At 36.7% G+C, this 16,959-nt stretch overlaps 1 protein-coding gene across 2 annotated transcripts in view; it reads right to left on the bottom strand.

The window, feature by feature from the left end:
- The window catches only part of RASGEF1C (RasGEF domain family member 1C), a 91,830-nt gene that overhangs the window by 44,942 nt on the left and 29,929 nt on the right, over nt 1–16,959 (bottom strand). The window lies entirely within an intron of this gene.

Below are 16,959 nucleotides of genomic sequence, written 5' to 3'. Positions count from 1 at the left end.
TACAACTGGTTGCAGTACCCCAATGATCATGTGAGCAGAAGTTGTAACATTCTCTATTGGGTTTCTTGGGTTTGGGCAAAAAAATAATGTCCATTTTTGACATATGTGACTCACTTTATGACCATCATAAAAAGAGTTGTAAAATCGAGACAGGTTGTGCGGTGACTTGCTTAAATAACCATAACAACTTATGACCAAAATTCCAGGCTCAACTGTGGTTATTACGTGAAGACTTTCATACCTCTCTCAATACATCATCGATTCTTTTCAGTGTTCCCACCTTTTCTTTTGAATAGATGCAAATTTATTTGATCACAGCCACGCTAGCCTCTCTGCTGCCCTCCCACCGATGCCCAAACATGACTATTGATTCCCTCCGTCAATTTATTCAGATTGAATTAATGAGCTGCTGTCTGTAGCCCAAGTCAAACTGCCTAAATACTACTTTCCTTGCTCTTGATTGAAGTGAAGCCTTGCAGGAGCTCACCCAACCTGGTTAACAAATCACTGCAGGGCTTCTATTATTTCAGTGGAATTGGAAGCCAGCTAAATCTGCATAAGCTGTTATCATGGATCCTTCAAGTCCAAAATACCAAGATTTCACCTGCTATTTATGGAAAATATCTTAAAGATCATGCTCAAGTATATTGGAAAAGAAAGAGAGAAAAAATAAAGACTCCTCTGCATGGAGCTGTGCTGCTAGTAAATACCTGGTCCCATAAAGGTGGTTTCTTTGCTAACGTTACATAAGTGATTTCCCATTGCCAAGATACTGATTGGTTTATCTATGTAAACATGTAAGCCCTCACTATATATGAGTTAACATTCTTTAGGCTTTGATACATTTTAGCTTTTTTCATCCCACATCAGCCCAGAGAACTGGCTGCTGCCGTCCTGCTGTAATAGGGCCTCTATTTGAATCTACCTTGGGATCAGTAGGCCACTGTTTTCTCTCAACTTTCATTTACCTTCTGCCTAAAAGCAATGCTGGCAGCAAAGATTTGGTAAGAAGCAAAAATACTGAAGATACTAAAAATAAATGCGTGGTTACTTTAATTACTATTGTCCTATTAAATCTAGAGCAGGGCTGTCAAACTCCCGGCCCACGGGCTGGATGCGTCACGCACTGGTCACGCCCATGCCCAGTTTAGTGAAGGGGAAAAAGGTCCCGATACATCATGTGATGCTGCCATGATGACGTGAGTTTGATACTCCTGATCTAGAGGCTGCAAGACTCTGGGATTGGGGTATCTTACAATTAACAACTAAGAAAGAACTGTGACATCAAGCAAGCAAGAAAAACGCAGATGCAGAAAACATACACTATAACAACAACAACAAAACAATTGGCAAGGGCTTCTTAGATCCATACTTGAGAGAACTGCTATGTCTTCAAAGACATCATCAGCATGGGAATCATATGGATCTATGGGTGGATGCTGCTTAAGATGCCAAGTGCCAGGACAGAGAAAGTTGCTTTCTAGGTCCTCACTGGTGGCAATCTTAATCTTTCCTGATGGGCAAAAAGTAATTTGAAATAGGAAGCCTCTCCAAAACCAGTCCCTATGTTGTGAAGAGCTTTGTAAATAATAAGCAGCACCTTAAATTGAAAAGGGACAATAAAGACGATGATAACACAAAAGTTATCTGTGGATTATTATATTGTATTAATATCGCCGAAGACAGAATGCTTAAAAAGCTTATAGAGATGCTACCAGAAAATGCTTTGTACAAAGGGCCTAATAGGTTAAAGAATTCCCACAAAAGGACAGAACATTAGGTTCCTAGGGCAAATTAGTAACTTGAGTATTAGGTAGTATTAGGGACCAATATTTTGCTCTAATTGGTTGACATCCATTATCCTCAGTCCTTTTTTTTCTAAATAAATGCTTAAAGTCAGAACCATTCTTTCTGCCTGTGTCATCAAGGCAAGTGGAAATAAATAACAATTACAAATAAGCATCACATACACATCAGCATTTGGGGGAAGGGGGATTTCAAAGCAGAAAAATCAAAGTAAATACCATATGGTGACAAAAATCAAGAAGTTGGCCTGAAGAACAAAGAAGTACCAGAATTAGTTTTTAAAAAGAAAATTGACAGAACAAACAAAAATCAAGTCAATCTTTTGCACATTCCTTTGATGTTATGATTTTGCTGACATATATTAGGCAGCTACAATTCTTATCAACATATCGTCCACCTCAATGGATCGACAAAATCAGATTATATGATGACATTTTTCTATTTAGGTACAATTTAATAAAGACACCAATCCTAACGCTCCTTTAGATTTAGGCCATTGGCTAACAATTGTCAGGTTAAGAACAAAACAATGTAGGGGATGGAGAAAAAGGAAGGAATTATTTCATGGGAATTGTTGGAAGGACCCAACTGTGTGGGCGTCCAGGCTCCAGCTGCAGAATGTTTATTATGTCACCATTCAATGAAAAGGCCAGGAAAGTTTGGTCACTGACACTTTTGCATTTAACAGAAAGTCTTGGGGCAACTGATAATGATCTTGTCAGTATTGGCTGCCGTACAAATTACCAAGTCCTAAGAAAAGAAATAAAACAGCCCTTTCCTAATTAAAAATCCAAGCAGAATGCACGCAGTCTTGTTCTTAATTTCAAAGGACAAAATACTTGTAACGGTGGCTGAAGCATGATATTCTGGGACTAAGAATCTGGCTGCCTTTCATTTCTAATATTATATGCACATTAGATTTCGTACTGCCTGAACATTAGAAAGATGGCCAATTCCCATTATTAATTTCCAATTCTCTCAATAATGTATTATTTTGTTTACATGAAAACAATAAAGACTGCAGAAATGGATAGTTGTCTTCATCCTACTGCCTTTGAATAGATGGAGATTTTAAATTTACAGGTGAGCAGATCAGGGAAGGCTGGGCTATCTACAAACATATACGAAATCGGGAACAAATTGCAGATATTGAACTATCACAGTAACAAGTCTCCAAGATACGTTCTTCAGTAAAAATGACAGACCTCTGTAGTCCTATCCTATTTGATGCCATGAATTATTATGTCTCCATGCCACTTCTAGTTTTGTTAGACAATGAGAAAGTTAAGGGGTCCCTCTGTCACTTTCTTTAAAAATATAAGCACAATTGAATTATTCTTGGAATTGTATTTCTTTATTTTTAAATGTAGCTTGCAAAATATGGTGAGGAAATGGATGGATAGTTTTCAGAATTGTCAAGAAACGTAATCACATATGGTGATATCTACGTTAACACAGTGTTTTCAGAGTGGTAAGTCAAGTGTGATCCATCCACCAATCTTCTAAGAACCAACAGATGAGGCTGTTACCAAAACCAGGCTGTTTAGAAAACATTTGCTAGCTTCAATGCAAAGATATGGTATAATCTACTTGAACATTTTCTCATTTGTCTGTATAAGGCCAATAAAACAGTCCAGAATCCAGAAAATTACTTCAGTCATGCATTAGTCAGAACCTATCACTTTTTTGAGCGTGCCCAGTTTGTTATGAATTGCTTTAAAATGATCTGCTGTGCAGCATACATGGAGTTACAAAGCATAACACTTAAGACAATGTAGAACCCCTTAATTCAGAAAGTACTTTGGCTATAAATGCAACAATTCAATTATTTGGATTTTGAGAAAAGCACTTTCTTTATATCTGAAATACAAGAACTGATATTTTATAAGGCTATTGTGAGGATTACTGGAATAATATGCTATTTATAATAAAAATAACTCCAAGTCATGCTGAACATATACCATTAGATGCCCTATTCTCTGAACTGTCATCATAATAAAAATATATTGTGATGCTTTCATTCTGCTGCAGAATAATTTTTTTGCTGATTTCTGACTCATTCAGCCTGTAATATGTCTGATTATGGTGGCAACTATGACACATACAAGCTATATTCACACAAGATGCTGAACCATGGTTTGCTTAATTTCTTTTGGTTGATACAAATCCATAAATCATAGTTTGCAAATTACACTAGCTAGGTTCACATACATTAGCATATATACAAACTTAGCCAAAAACTGATATACAGTTGGAATTATTAAAAACTGAATCCATGCAGAAGGGATAGTAGGCTCTATATTAGACTATAATAGCTTGTAGTCTTGCTTATAGTTATCTCAGCACTTCTAATTCGTTCATCTTTCTTCTGTATTGGCATTTCATTTTTCTCCTAAGAAATTCCGGAATGTATGAGTCCGTTTAGTAGATTTTCTTGATAGAGGCTTAAGAATATTATGAGAAACCAATCACTTCACTTTACAAATCCAGCTACACAATGTATATATAAACCAGGATCCCCCAAAGTGGTCAAGAGTATCACTGGAATTGATGGGATTGTCCAAGGGGTCAATAAAAGGATGAAGGCCAAAAGGCAGTTGATAAATGATGGAAAGCTAATTGCAGTCAATTAACCTTTTGGGGTTTCTGTAGAGTTCCACACCACTTCCTAGCCCTGAAGGTGAGATGGCTGGAGGAGAGACAGTATTACCCAGAGTTGAATGGTCAGCCACCAGTAAGAATAGCCTTGAATTATCTCTATTATTGGTTAATCTTTAATTCGATTCACAGTCTGGGACTGGGAAAAACTTAACAGTTCAAGTCCTAACCAAGGACCTAAGAGCTGTTAAGGTAATGCCTGAGTATAATAGGCAGTTCAAAGTAAGGTGGGGTTTTTTTGGTGCAAAGTCAAAATATTCAGGTCTAAAATTTCCATGTATCTAGGTAACCCTTTGGGTATGGCTCCACGGACTCCTATTATTATTAGTAGAACCATTGATTTCTTCTTCCATAATCACACAACTTCAATTTGCAAGTCATAATATTTCAAATTTTCTCTTCTTCTTCTTCTTCTGTTTCTCTTCAATTCGTGCATCACCTGGTATTGCAATATCAACTTTTCTTTTCCACAATAGTGATGTCTATTATTATTACTATTCTCAAGTATTATTAGTTAAAGCACCAACTATTAAAATATATTCATATAATCAATTAAACAATCAGAACCTTCATGAAGGAGTTAATCAGATGAAAAGTTGGAGGAGTCCTGGCTTAAATGGCGTGCAGCTTCGTCTGATGTGTAACTCCTCCAAGTGAATTTTGTAGCTGAGTAAGACTCTAAATTCAGGTGTCTTGATTCCAATTTCATCTCACAATCCACTATTATCACAGTGAAAATTTAGAAAACCTTCAAGTGTAACACAATTAAAAATAGAATTGTTGGGAAGCTGCTCCTCTCCTTGCTGCAGAAGAATTACCTGTCACATAACTAGTTTTAACATTTTGTTGATTTATTTACTTATTATTTATTTATTAAATTTATATGCTGCTCATGTCACCAAGGGATAATTCTAGACAGCTTACAACCAAGTAAAAATAACAAGCTAAATTATTAAAATAATGAATAAATTTTATTTTTACAATACATATTTTCACACTAAGGATAGTAGCACGGTACATGAGATCAGGGTTTCAGTAAATATTTCAGGCTGTGGAAACTGCTAATAAAAAATATATATATACGCAATATTTTCATATTCTCTGAACCCCCTGATCAAAGGGCAAACTGGATGTGTTTGAAGTTTTTCTTTGTTCTTATTCTGCTTTAAAGTGCAAAGTCCTTTTTCTTTTCTTTCTGAAATACTGCAGAGCTATGGACAGAGAGATGGCTCTGGCATGTAGAAAAGATATAAAAGGCTCAGTAATATCTTTCCATTCTTATCAGTGCTTCCTATTCCATATCTTTTTATTTGCTATGTTCAGTTAAATTATAGTATAGCTGTGTTATCATAGTTGCCTGTGGCTAATGCTATTAAAACAGATATGAATTGAGTTTTGCTGTGGAATATCTTGATGTATTATGTACAAGTAAAGTAATAACTGAAAACAGATTGTATCAATATTGTTTGGGAGCATTATGCATCCTGCCCATTAAAGTCAGTTGTCAATGCAACATGAAATATGATTTCTCTCCTAATCAGAGCTGCTGAACATTATAACCTAGTATTTGAAGACTCAAAGCTGGAAATCATCCCACACAGCTAAACAACAGTAGGTGAATGAAGAATATTATTTGCAAAAACTTTGAAGATATCACAATGTGGGGAAAATTATACTGAAATGACTTTATGGACAATGGAAAACAAAGTAAGTTGGAAGATGGATGGAAGTATGCAAAATGAAAAAGCAACGTTCTCTATGAATTAAAATTTAGAAACAGTAAGATTAAGGCTGTGCAAAAGCCTTTGAAAGGAGGCTTCCCAATGAACATATACAAACATCTCTTGTAAAATGTCTAAAGTCATTTAAAAAGCTTTTGCAACTTCTCTGGAAAGTTGCTCTTAGAAGTGAACAATAAGGTTTGGGGTGGAGAATAGAAAAAGGTTCAGGCAGTGTTGCTTGTATTCTTTCCAAAGGCTCACCACAAAGCAATTGTGGGATTGTAACAGAGGCATTCTTGCAGGGGTGAACTAATTAACACATGTAGTGTGGCAAAACACAATTGCGAAGATGGTTTACACTCCTTGGAAACTCATTACCTGATGGTGACATAAATCAGCAACAGGGCCGAATGTTAATAGCTTTCCCGGCACAAATTTATGGATATCTATTCAGAAGTAAACCTGACAAAGCTCAGTGGGGTTTAGTGCCAGGTAAAGATCAGCTGCATAACTTTTGTCATCTGATCAAATAATCTATTGCTTATGACCAGAAAAATGCAAATATTTTTAAATATTGGATGAAAGAATTCATATTCATTTTTTTTTTCATTTTTTTTTGCAAGGACTGAATTGCTATGATTTTGCACAATAGCATTCTGAAAGTGATATGGAGAGAAAATAATTAATTTTGATGCTGACACTTGTTCAGTCTTGGCTTAACAACACATGTAGGCACAGTTGCATATTTTGATGTGCACCAAGTTATTTAACGGCAAACTGTAGCTGTTTGGTGCCAATATAGTTGATTTGGACTGTCATTCCATTTCTCAATGAACTATTATTTTATTACTATAAACCATGAGTGACTTATTGCTCAGAACAAAACAACTGCTTTTGTTTACTCATAAAGATATTGAGTTATCCTTTCCTCATAAATCATTTTCTACAACTGCCGAGAACAGGAGGAAGATGAAGCCTTTTCCCCAGTTTTAACAAGTTGCCTATTTAAAGTACCTGATAAAGATAGCCATTAGTAGCTGTCAAATTATCTGCAGTACAGGCACTGATGGAACCACAGTGGTGATTACAGGAACAGCGAATTATTCATGTTGTCTACAAGAAGAATGAAGCTGGAATCACACTTGGCTCATCTGGGAAGTGGAAAGCTTGACTGCTGCTGTGAATCTTCTTCAGCTAATGAGAAATAAATATATATTTATCTGTGGATCTTTGCCAAAGGATTCCAGCAAACTGTGCCTACTTGATTTTCAGTTATTCTCTCCTCCTCCTGAGGCTCAGAGTACCTCAGTGAAGTATTTTAGGAGATGCAGAAATCTGCAATACGAGTAAGTTCCACTGTGCAACAGACTTGGGACTACATAATGTTGTATCCAGTCTAACCGGGTTAAAATGTGCCTTTTAATTTTTTTAAAAAACTTTCTTACAAAGGAAAAAAGCTATTAGCATCTTGTGAAACTATTCCCTCTTCTTAAAGCTCTATAAATTTCTTTTCAACACATTCAGAATATTCCTGTGTATTTAAAGCTAGTAGCAGAATTGCCTTCTGTTCACCTTCTCAGTAGGCGTTAAACATGTAATTTGCAGCCTACAAAATTGTCAAAGTGTACATACTTCCTGTCAGTCACAATAAAAAAAACCGAGTGACCAAACAAGCAGAATAATGAACCTATGTGACATAATAATCCTAAAGAATGATAAATCATAAAGAAGGATAAACAGGAACAACATCATATTCACTAATATAGCAAAAGGTAAACTCAGAAGCTTTTTCACCAAACAGATTTGTCCTTTCAATTGGCACTAGTATTACAGGTAGTCCTTGACTTACAACAGTTTATCTAATGACCATTTGAAGTTACAACTGCACTGAAAAAAGTAACATTAAAGACTGTTGCAGCATCCCCAGGGTCATGTGACCCAAATTCAGATGCTTGGCAGCTGACTCATATTGATGATGGTTGCAGTGTCCCAGGGTCATGTGACTGACAAGCAAAGTCAATGGGGAAGCCAGATTCACTTAACAACCTTCTTAATAGGTTAACAACTGCAGTGATTCACTTAACAACCATGGCAAGAAAAATTGTAAAATGGGGCCAAACTCATTTAACAAATATCTCACTTAGCAACCTAAATTTTGGAGTCAATTGTGGTCATAAATCGAGAACTAGCTGTATATCATTAAGGGCCTGGATTATTCAGAACTAGGAAAATCCTTTTGATCCCTATTAGGAATTAATGACAAGGATTCTTTATCGAGTTGAAGTAATTATTTGGAATTCAGTGCTATAACAGTGAATATATAAATGAGTTCAAGCATTCTGATGTTTGAAAAGCTGGCCATCTAAATCAATCTGTCATATTTTAAATGCTGCTGTTCAGCTCTTAAAATGTAAACAGACTTATGAAGATTAAATTTAAAAAAATATCACCAGACTTTCCAAATGATACTAGAATGGGATACAATGGCAGACTAATGAACGTAATTATTTTATTTAAATGATCTAATTTGTATAATGCTAACTTCCTGAAACATTCAATATTTTGGGGCTAGCAGATCAACCCACAGACCTAACAGTGATAAAGTGAACGTGGAAATTTCACATCACGTCTGCAACAAGGAGACTACATGCCATACCTTCAATTCAGTGCTCCCATAAGCTCAGTGTGTTCTGCTCTCTGTCTCATCCACCCAGCAACAGCAACTAACATTTTGCTCCATGAAAGTAAACAAGATTCAAAGAAACAGACTTCCGGTTTGAAGGGCTTCGGCGACAGATAGAAAACCGCGATCGTGCGCAGTTTCTGTCTGGGCTCGCCACTGGAGCGCCCCGAGCCGGCTGGTTTCAGGGCTAAGCCACCCCGTAGAGGTGGTGAAGAGGGGGGAAACCACCAGCAGGGTCGAGGAGAGCTGCATCTCTCCTCCCCAGCTGGCCATTACTCCCTTTCCCGAAGGCGGTTGTAGCGGTGGTCAGAAATGGCCACCACAAAGGTGAACTCGACCAGAAAAGAATGTGCAGGAGGAAGATAAGAAGTGAAAGTTTTGGCTGACCGGGTTAAATTGTAAATGCAACAACTAAGGTACCCTGGAATTTAAACTTACAAAAAATAATATCGCTCCCAAAGAAGAGTCGGAAGCAGCGAAGGAAAGTGAAAAGGGAAAGGTTTGGCTTTTTTCTTCTTCTCTCTCCTTCCCTATACTGACAACTAAGAGACTTAAATAAGAAATAGGAAAAATCCACTTTGACGTCAATAGGCAATTAAGCTGAAAATAAAACAAAATGCCAAAGGGATAATAAAGATTTCTGGACATTAAAATTTTTCTTTTTCATAAGCAGGAGGGGAGAGAAAAAGAATAAGGGCAGGATCTGGAAGAGGGAGGAGACTGCCTGGAATTAAAAAGAATCTACAGTAAAACTTCAACAAGACTTCTAAAAGATACATTTTAACTGAAACTTTGCAACTAAATAGTAACCCCAGGAAGAGAAAGTGAAAAAAAGAGCAAAAAAGAAACAGCTTGCGTGTATTTGGATTATTTGGTGATTTTTGGATTCTTGGTTATTATATTTGAATGACTAAAATCAATCGGGTGGTTGTTTAAAAATTTATACAATGGCACCACTTCTGGATGAATTGAAAATGGAACTTAAAAAGTACAAAGAAGATGCACAAGAAGGGAAGGGTTCTTTTGGCTTCTTTTTTCAATTCTTAGAAATGGAGATTTGGAACTATGAGAAACAACAAGAAAAGACTGCAAAACAAGAAGACTGGGACAAAGAAGAAGCCATCTTTGATGAACAAGCAATTTTATGTGGGGAAGAAAAAGGAAAGGGGGAAAGAGAATGGAGAATTTAAGACTTAAAAAAACAACCAAAGAAAAGAAAAAGAATTCGAAAAATAAGTATAATACTGGAAAGCAACAGAAAAAGGGAATACAGAAGAGAGAAATAGAGGTAGAGAGACAAGGGGGTAAAAAGGGGAGAGAGAAGAAGAGAGGGAAGAAGGAAAGGAAAAGAAGTTACAAAGGACCGGAGCAAGATATAGAGAAGCAGGACCTATTTAGAGATAATGGGTGAAAATCTAACTGAAAAAGGGATTCTGCAAAGGTACATAAGATTGTATTGTTATATTAGTAATAGAAATAACTTTAGAAAATTGGAAACAACGTATGATTAAAATAAGGGATAAAATAGTTAGTGTAATTTAGTGAAATGTTTGTGAATAAAATAAGTGAAATAAAATAAATGAGAAAATTGAATTAGGAAGGAACGGGAACATTTTAATTAGTTAATGTTTTATAAAATATAAGTGAAGGGGGGGAATTAACTATGGAAAGCTTATAATTGTTCCCATAGAAGTATGATGTTTAATTGAAAAGTAATGTTAAAGATGTTAAGACTTTAATGAATATTAATATTAATGATAGAATTGAATTGGAATGGAATGTTGCTTTAATTATATACATTTATAATTTTTTCTTTTTTTAAGAATACAGTGTGTATTTTAAGAATGTAACAAGCAGAATCCGAATGGAAGTTATGTATTATATTGAATGTTACAACTTTAGGGAAAAGATATAAAGGCATCATACTCCAATCAGTAACTACAAGAGAAATTTTGTTTAATGAGAAAAGATAATAGATAATTGAAACAGGACAGACAAAAAATATAAATACAATGATTTGAATTGAGATGAGATAATTACAATAAAATTGAGAAAATTAAAAGAGGGGAGAAGCTATGGAGAAAATGTAAAATAGTAATAAGATATGGAATAGAATATAAAAATGAGCATGAACCTGAATTTGTGTCTGTACGAAGAAATGTAACCCGGGATTACGCTACTTTCAAAAAAGATGTTTTATTTCTATTTTTTTTCTCTTTGTGAAAACTCAAATAAAATTTACAAAAAAAAAAAAAAGATTCAAAGAAACAAAGAAACCATATGGGCAAGATGACAGACCAACAAAATCATGTGGCAAAAGGGGCATTTAGATCAAGTCTAACCCCTGCTCAATGCAACAATTCAAAGTACAGCATCTCAGGAGCATGGCTGTTAGGCTCTGCTTCACCATATTCAGTGAAAAAAATGGCACAACAGTTCTCTGAGAAATTAGTACCAAAGCTGAATTGCTCTTATTATTCAGAGGTTTTTTTTTTCTAGCCTTCAGTCCATTATGCCATGTCTTGCATTCTGGAACATGAGAGAATGGAACTTAATCTTCTTCTATGTGACAACCTTTCATATGTATATATAGAAAGACTATCTATCCCTTTTATATCTCCAATAAATCCTAGTGATTCTAATCCCCAGAAGAACAAGCAATTAAATGAAATCAAAATCTGGCAAAGAGTTACAAGCCAGAAATATGTCCAGCTCAGTACTTAAAAGAAGAGAACAAAAGCTGAATGTCTATATAGGACCTTCTTCCCCATCTTCTGTGACCTTCCAAATTCATATGGGTCCCTCTCTAATACCAGAATTTTATATTTCAGAGATGAAAAAGAAATACTGCCATACTCTTTTTTCATTCTTAGAGAAATGCACAATGAGTCACATCACATACTATTTACACAACAGGAAAAGTTGCAAAATTTCAGTAGCTAACTTGCTGCTCTTCCAAATGTGCCAAATGGTGAATTAAAAAACTTCCAAACAACATGGTTATTTTGAGTACATCAGCTAAGAATCCTGAGAGAGGCTAACAGGTTGGAAGTAGGTTCCTCTATAGTGTCAACCTATGAAATCTGGAAGTAGATTAACCAGAAATGTATTACAGAATACTTTCTGAATTAAGTAGACATGAAAGGGCTTGGATTATCAGACATGCTCAGACTGAGTTTACCAGCTTTTACCTCAGATAATTATAATGTTTGTATTACTTCAAAAATATTTTGCAAAGACATCTATTTGTTGCTTATTCTCAATTATTCTCATCCATTTTTCCCCCTTAACCCTGCCATCTTTATATCCTGGAAGTTTGTAAGGCATACACAATGTTACATTAAAATTAATTGCCAGCATGTGGTTTGTGAGACCAAGGTCACCTTCCTAGCAGAGTGCTTGCATTTGTTCATGTCTGTAAATTTTGTTTGAAAGGGGGCAATGAAGTAATTAACATGAATTTGGAAGATAAGTCCCAAGTAGAATATAAACAGCAAGAGGAAGATGTATGGTCAATTACATTAAATACCAATCAAATTTTCAGCCACAGAGCAGTTCTCCTGAGCATTTAATCTGTTATCTCATATAACTTCCTTCTTTATGTTTGCACCAGCAATTAAAAAAAACCCAACCACTTCAGCTAGCAGATGGATAACTAAACTATTTGATCTTACTGTACAGCAATGGAACAAAATTAAATCTATAGAAAAGGTTAGGAAATAGTTTAGTGCCAAACCAGATTATCATCATGGCTTTTGGGCAAAGTGTCTTGTGTGCTCAAGTGAGTGACTTCTTATATACTGCATACAGCATTTATAAGATTTTTCATCTCCCTTAGTATCTTCTTTAAAAAATGGTAGTAGCCAATGCAATCACCATGTAAAGCCAACTCTCTTCCTGCCAACTGTCTGACCAGTGGTGGGTTGCAAAGTAGGTTACCACCGGTTCGGTGGCTCGGTGGGTGCGCTTTGCACGTGTGCACACACTTTGCACATGCACAGAGGCTTTCCTACTCACCTCCTGAAATCCTGCACTCTCCCTGTCGCTTCAGCAGCTGACGCGCAGCAATCTGCTGTGCCGTGCAAAGCAGCTGCGCTTCAAAAGCAGGGAATAAAGGTCAGTATGGGAGCCCAGGCGGGTGGGCGGGCCCAACAGGAGCTCCTCAGAGAAAACTGGTTCTGTCTCCAATGACCTTCAGCGCTACCAGTACGCTAGAACTGGGCTGAACCGATAGCATAGCACCACTGGTCTGGACACAAAAATATGTCCTGCAGATCCTGAGTTTAAAAATATGGAAGTCTTCTTCCTGAGGAGTATCTAATAGAAAAAGCAGAAGGCAAGCCTCTTCCTTTTTCTGGACTGTTAAGGTCACATTTCAAGATCTGAGGGAAAATAAATAAAGCAGAAGCAACTCTGTGGTCCAAAACAAGTAAATGCAGACAATCGGGAAGAATGGTGGGAAGCTTCAGAATCAAAGTAGGAAAAGAAGGACTATGTTATCACCACTTCTTATTTCAAGCAGTTCTCATTGACCAGAGTAAATGGGATTAGGACCTCTGTTAAGTGAAGTAGTCATAAGGCACAATGTCTTATGACTATGGTGATTTATGATGGCAGCTGTGGCACTTCCAGTTGCCATCATTAGGCGAATTCCACAAGGTTGCAGCATCCCCTAGTCACGTGATTGCCTCCTGCTGGTTTCCCCATTGACTTTGGTTGTTGGATTTTGGCAGTGAAGGTCACAAATGGCAATCATGTGACTCCATGATGTTGCAATGTTGTAACTGCAAACCAGTTGCTGAGTACCCACATCGTGATCACACAATTGCAGAGGTGGTGTGTTCAGTTGCGGCTATGAGGACATGTTGCAAGGGCCTGTGATAAGTACATCTTGTTCAGAACTGTCGTAACTTTAAATGGCTGCTGAAGAAGTGTGTGTTAAGCACTATCTGTGATGAGCTTAGAACTGAGCGAAAATTTACATTCTGGGTCAGGTCCATAGATGCTAAGGCAAGCTATATGGGCCATAGGCACTATCCAAAATTAAGTTAACCAGACATAGTACATTACCTATCTCTAATCTATAATTCATGTCTTTGTGCACAATGCCATGGGGAACTGAAAATGCACAAAATGGACGTACACCAGTGACACATACAAATTCGAAAGCAGCATTCAGATAAAATTTCACAGACTGCTTATGTTTCAAGAACTTTTCAGAAAATGAATAAATGTGCAGGTGTAAGAAGAAAGAGAAATGGTTATATACCGTTTTTTCCAAAAGGGTATCTATAAATGAGCTGTGAGAAAAATCTTAATAAGATTCTGTGAGAATTACCAGAACAAGATTCTATTACTGTTACCTTAAAGTATAAGTAGTATTGGATTCATGGTGTTGATTTGTGTCTAGATTACTTCAAATGGCTTGCAAATCTGAAAGCACATCTTCCCTCCCCTGCCTTTACGTTTCAGAGAACTAGAGAGAGGAGAGAGTCCCTTCTGAGATGTTTTCTCCAGCCCCGTTCCTTCTTTAGATTCAGATTTTATTTATCAAACTATTATCTGAGCTTTGTTTCTTCCTCCTGTCTCCCAAGGTTATTCTCAAGCCCATTACAAAAACTGATTCACTCCTTTTTATACTGCCAGTGAACATTGAGCAATGTTTAAAATTATTTACTATTTTTGGGAGAATAAGTATTTTTGGGAGAATAAGTATAAATTGGACTTTGGCAAGCTGTAACAGTTTCTCTGGACTCCAGGAGATCAGAGTGATAGTTCTTCCAGTTCTTAAGTGTTAATTTAATTGGAAGACTATCACTCTCTGTATGAGGGACAGATAGTAGCTATGGAGTGCTTCTGGGGAGTTAGAGTAGGAGGAAGTGCATTCTTAACTTAAATTCTTAACTTTAACAAATTAAAGAATTTTTAATTTAAATTTAAGTTAATTCTTAACTTAAAGCACAAGTAAGAGTAGTGCTGAGGGACTGGATGAGTGCCAAAGCTGAAGCCTTGGGCTTAGACACAATTAATAATAAGTGGAAACTGCAAAAGAATAAAGTGGGCTGCCAAAAGTCCCCTTTGACCAGATGGCTAGATCTGAGTCATAGGACAAAGACAAAATAGCTACTCCATATTAGGTAGTTCCTGCTGTGCTTTCATCACACTCCACAGAGGTGGATGGTGGGTGGGAGAGGGTTGTTCCTGAAGGGATGAGTGTAGAACCCTGGGAGAATATGCCAACAATATACACTTTCATTAAGGGTGACAAAAAGCACGAAGATCATCCCAGTTGCCCAGGTAAAATAAGCAGGCACCTATATTGGGCAGTAGCAATGTAGGAAGATGCTGTATAGAAATTGTCACTATAATAACAATGGTAAAGATATAATTTCATACTGCATAGGAGATGACAGTGGTAAACCACTCAACTGACATGACACAATCACATGCTAACATCTTAAGAGCCATGGTGGTACAGTGGTTAGAAGGCAGTATTGCAGGCTGACCCTGGTCACTGCCAGGAGTTCAATCCTGACCGGCTCAAGGTTGACACAACCTCCCATCCTTCTGAGGTCAGTAAAATGAGGGTCCAGATTATTGGGGGCAATATGCCTCTGTAAACTTCTTAGAGGGCTGTAAAGCACTCTGAAACAGCATGTAAGTCTAAGTGGCTATTGCTATTGCTATCTTAGGCATCAAAAACTGGAATTCAAATCTTGGATTTGTTTTTACTGCCGGACTAGAGAGGTGTATTTACAAAGTATTTTGTCATATGTTCTGGCTTAGGTACTATTGGCAGGTAACTCCATAAGATCCTGCAAATAATAAGTTAATAATCATTTGAAACTATGTATTCCACTACGGAGATCCTATCAACAAGAATGAGAACAGTATAGAGTCATATATTAGAATGTAACCTTTCAAAAATCTCTGATAAATCTTACACAGCATCATATCTATTGTACTATGAGCAAAATACCAAATGGTGTTTTGAGTACATTTTAAAGCAGGGGTGTCAAACTGGCAGCCTACAGGATGCGTCACATGCAGGCCACGCCCACCCCAACTCCACAAAGGGAAAAAACATCATGAAATGTCACGTGATGGCAATGTGATGCCGCAAGTTTGACACCAATGTTCAAAGTCACTTATAGAGGAGCCTTAACTCTGACATACAGGGAGAGTTTGCAGTACTTGAATTTATTCCTTTCTTCCTTCCTTCCTGACTAGCAACAAGAAAGGAGATGCATAGTAGCCATCATTTCCATCAGCCTTTTTTCCTCCTCCTCAAAAAGGGAAGATGGCCTGTTTATCTTCTCTTTCTCTTGCTTTTACTTGAGCTGAAGTAAAAGATGCTCCAATTCCTCCCCATTTTAAGAAACCTGTAAGCACCAAATCAATATGTGTTGCAATTGCATGGATTGGACTCAGGGACCAATTTGCTTGTTCCTAATCCCAGGCCAAAAAGGGAAAAAAAGTAAAATTCCACAGTTAATCAAATATCATCAAGAAAGCAGCGATAGGAAAAGTCTGTGTGAGAGACTGAGTGAGCAAGAGAGAGAGATGTCAAGCATGAAGTCCTAATAATTTTTAAAGGAATAAATAAGTGGAATCCCTTTGTAAATAAATATACAAATCTTTTAAAAGTGATTGCAAACAGTTTTGTGAAGAAGAAAAAAAGCTTCAGTTACTTCAAAAGAAAATAATAATGAAGGGTTATTGGTTTGGTGTTAAAAGCAAACAAACAAAGAGGAGGGAATGATAACATGAAACAGATACTTGAGCAAAGATATTAATTCAAGCAACCCTCCACTCTTGGAAGGATGCCACCATTTTAATGGGTTCACAAAATAATGGATTATGGGCAAATCAAAGAAGATATGCAAATGGAAAAGCAGCAGCAATTTTACAAAAACCTAATATACATTCAGCATGCATCTACATTTTAAAGGAGAACTTGCAAAAAGCTGGTATAATAAGCCTATAGCTATACTCATTTCAAAACATTGAAACTGAAATTTTAAAAGAAAGATAAATAGCCAAATCATTGCTAGATAAGAGCACCTGGCATATTTAGCTGTTCTTTTTGTA

The sequence above is a fragment of the Notechis scutatus genome, chromosome 2 (assembly GCF_049901735.1).
Source record: "Notechis scutatus isolate UNSWTSFEM ecotype Mainland chromosome 2, rNotScu1.2, whole genome shotgun sequence".
NCBI classification, from domain to species: domain Eukaryota; kingdom Metazoa; phylum Chordata; class Lepidosauria; order Squamata; family Elapidae; genus Notechis; species Notechis scutatus.
This window is presented reverse-complemented; position numbering and strand designations above follow the sequence as displayed.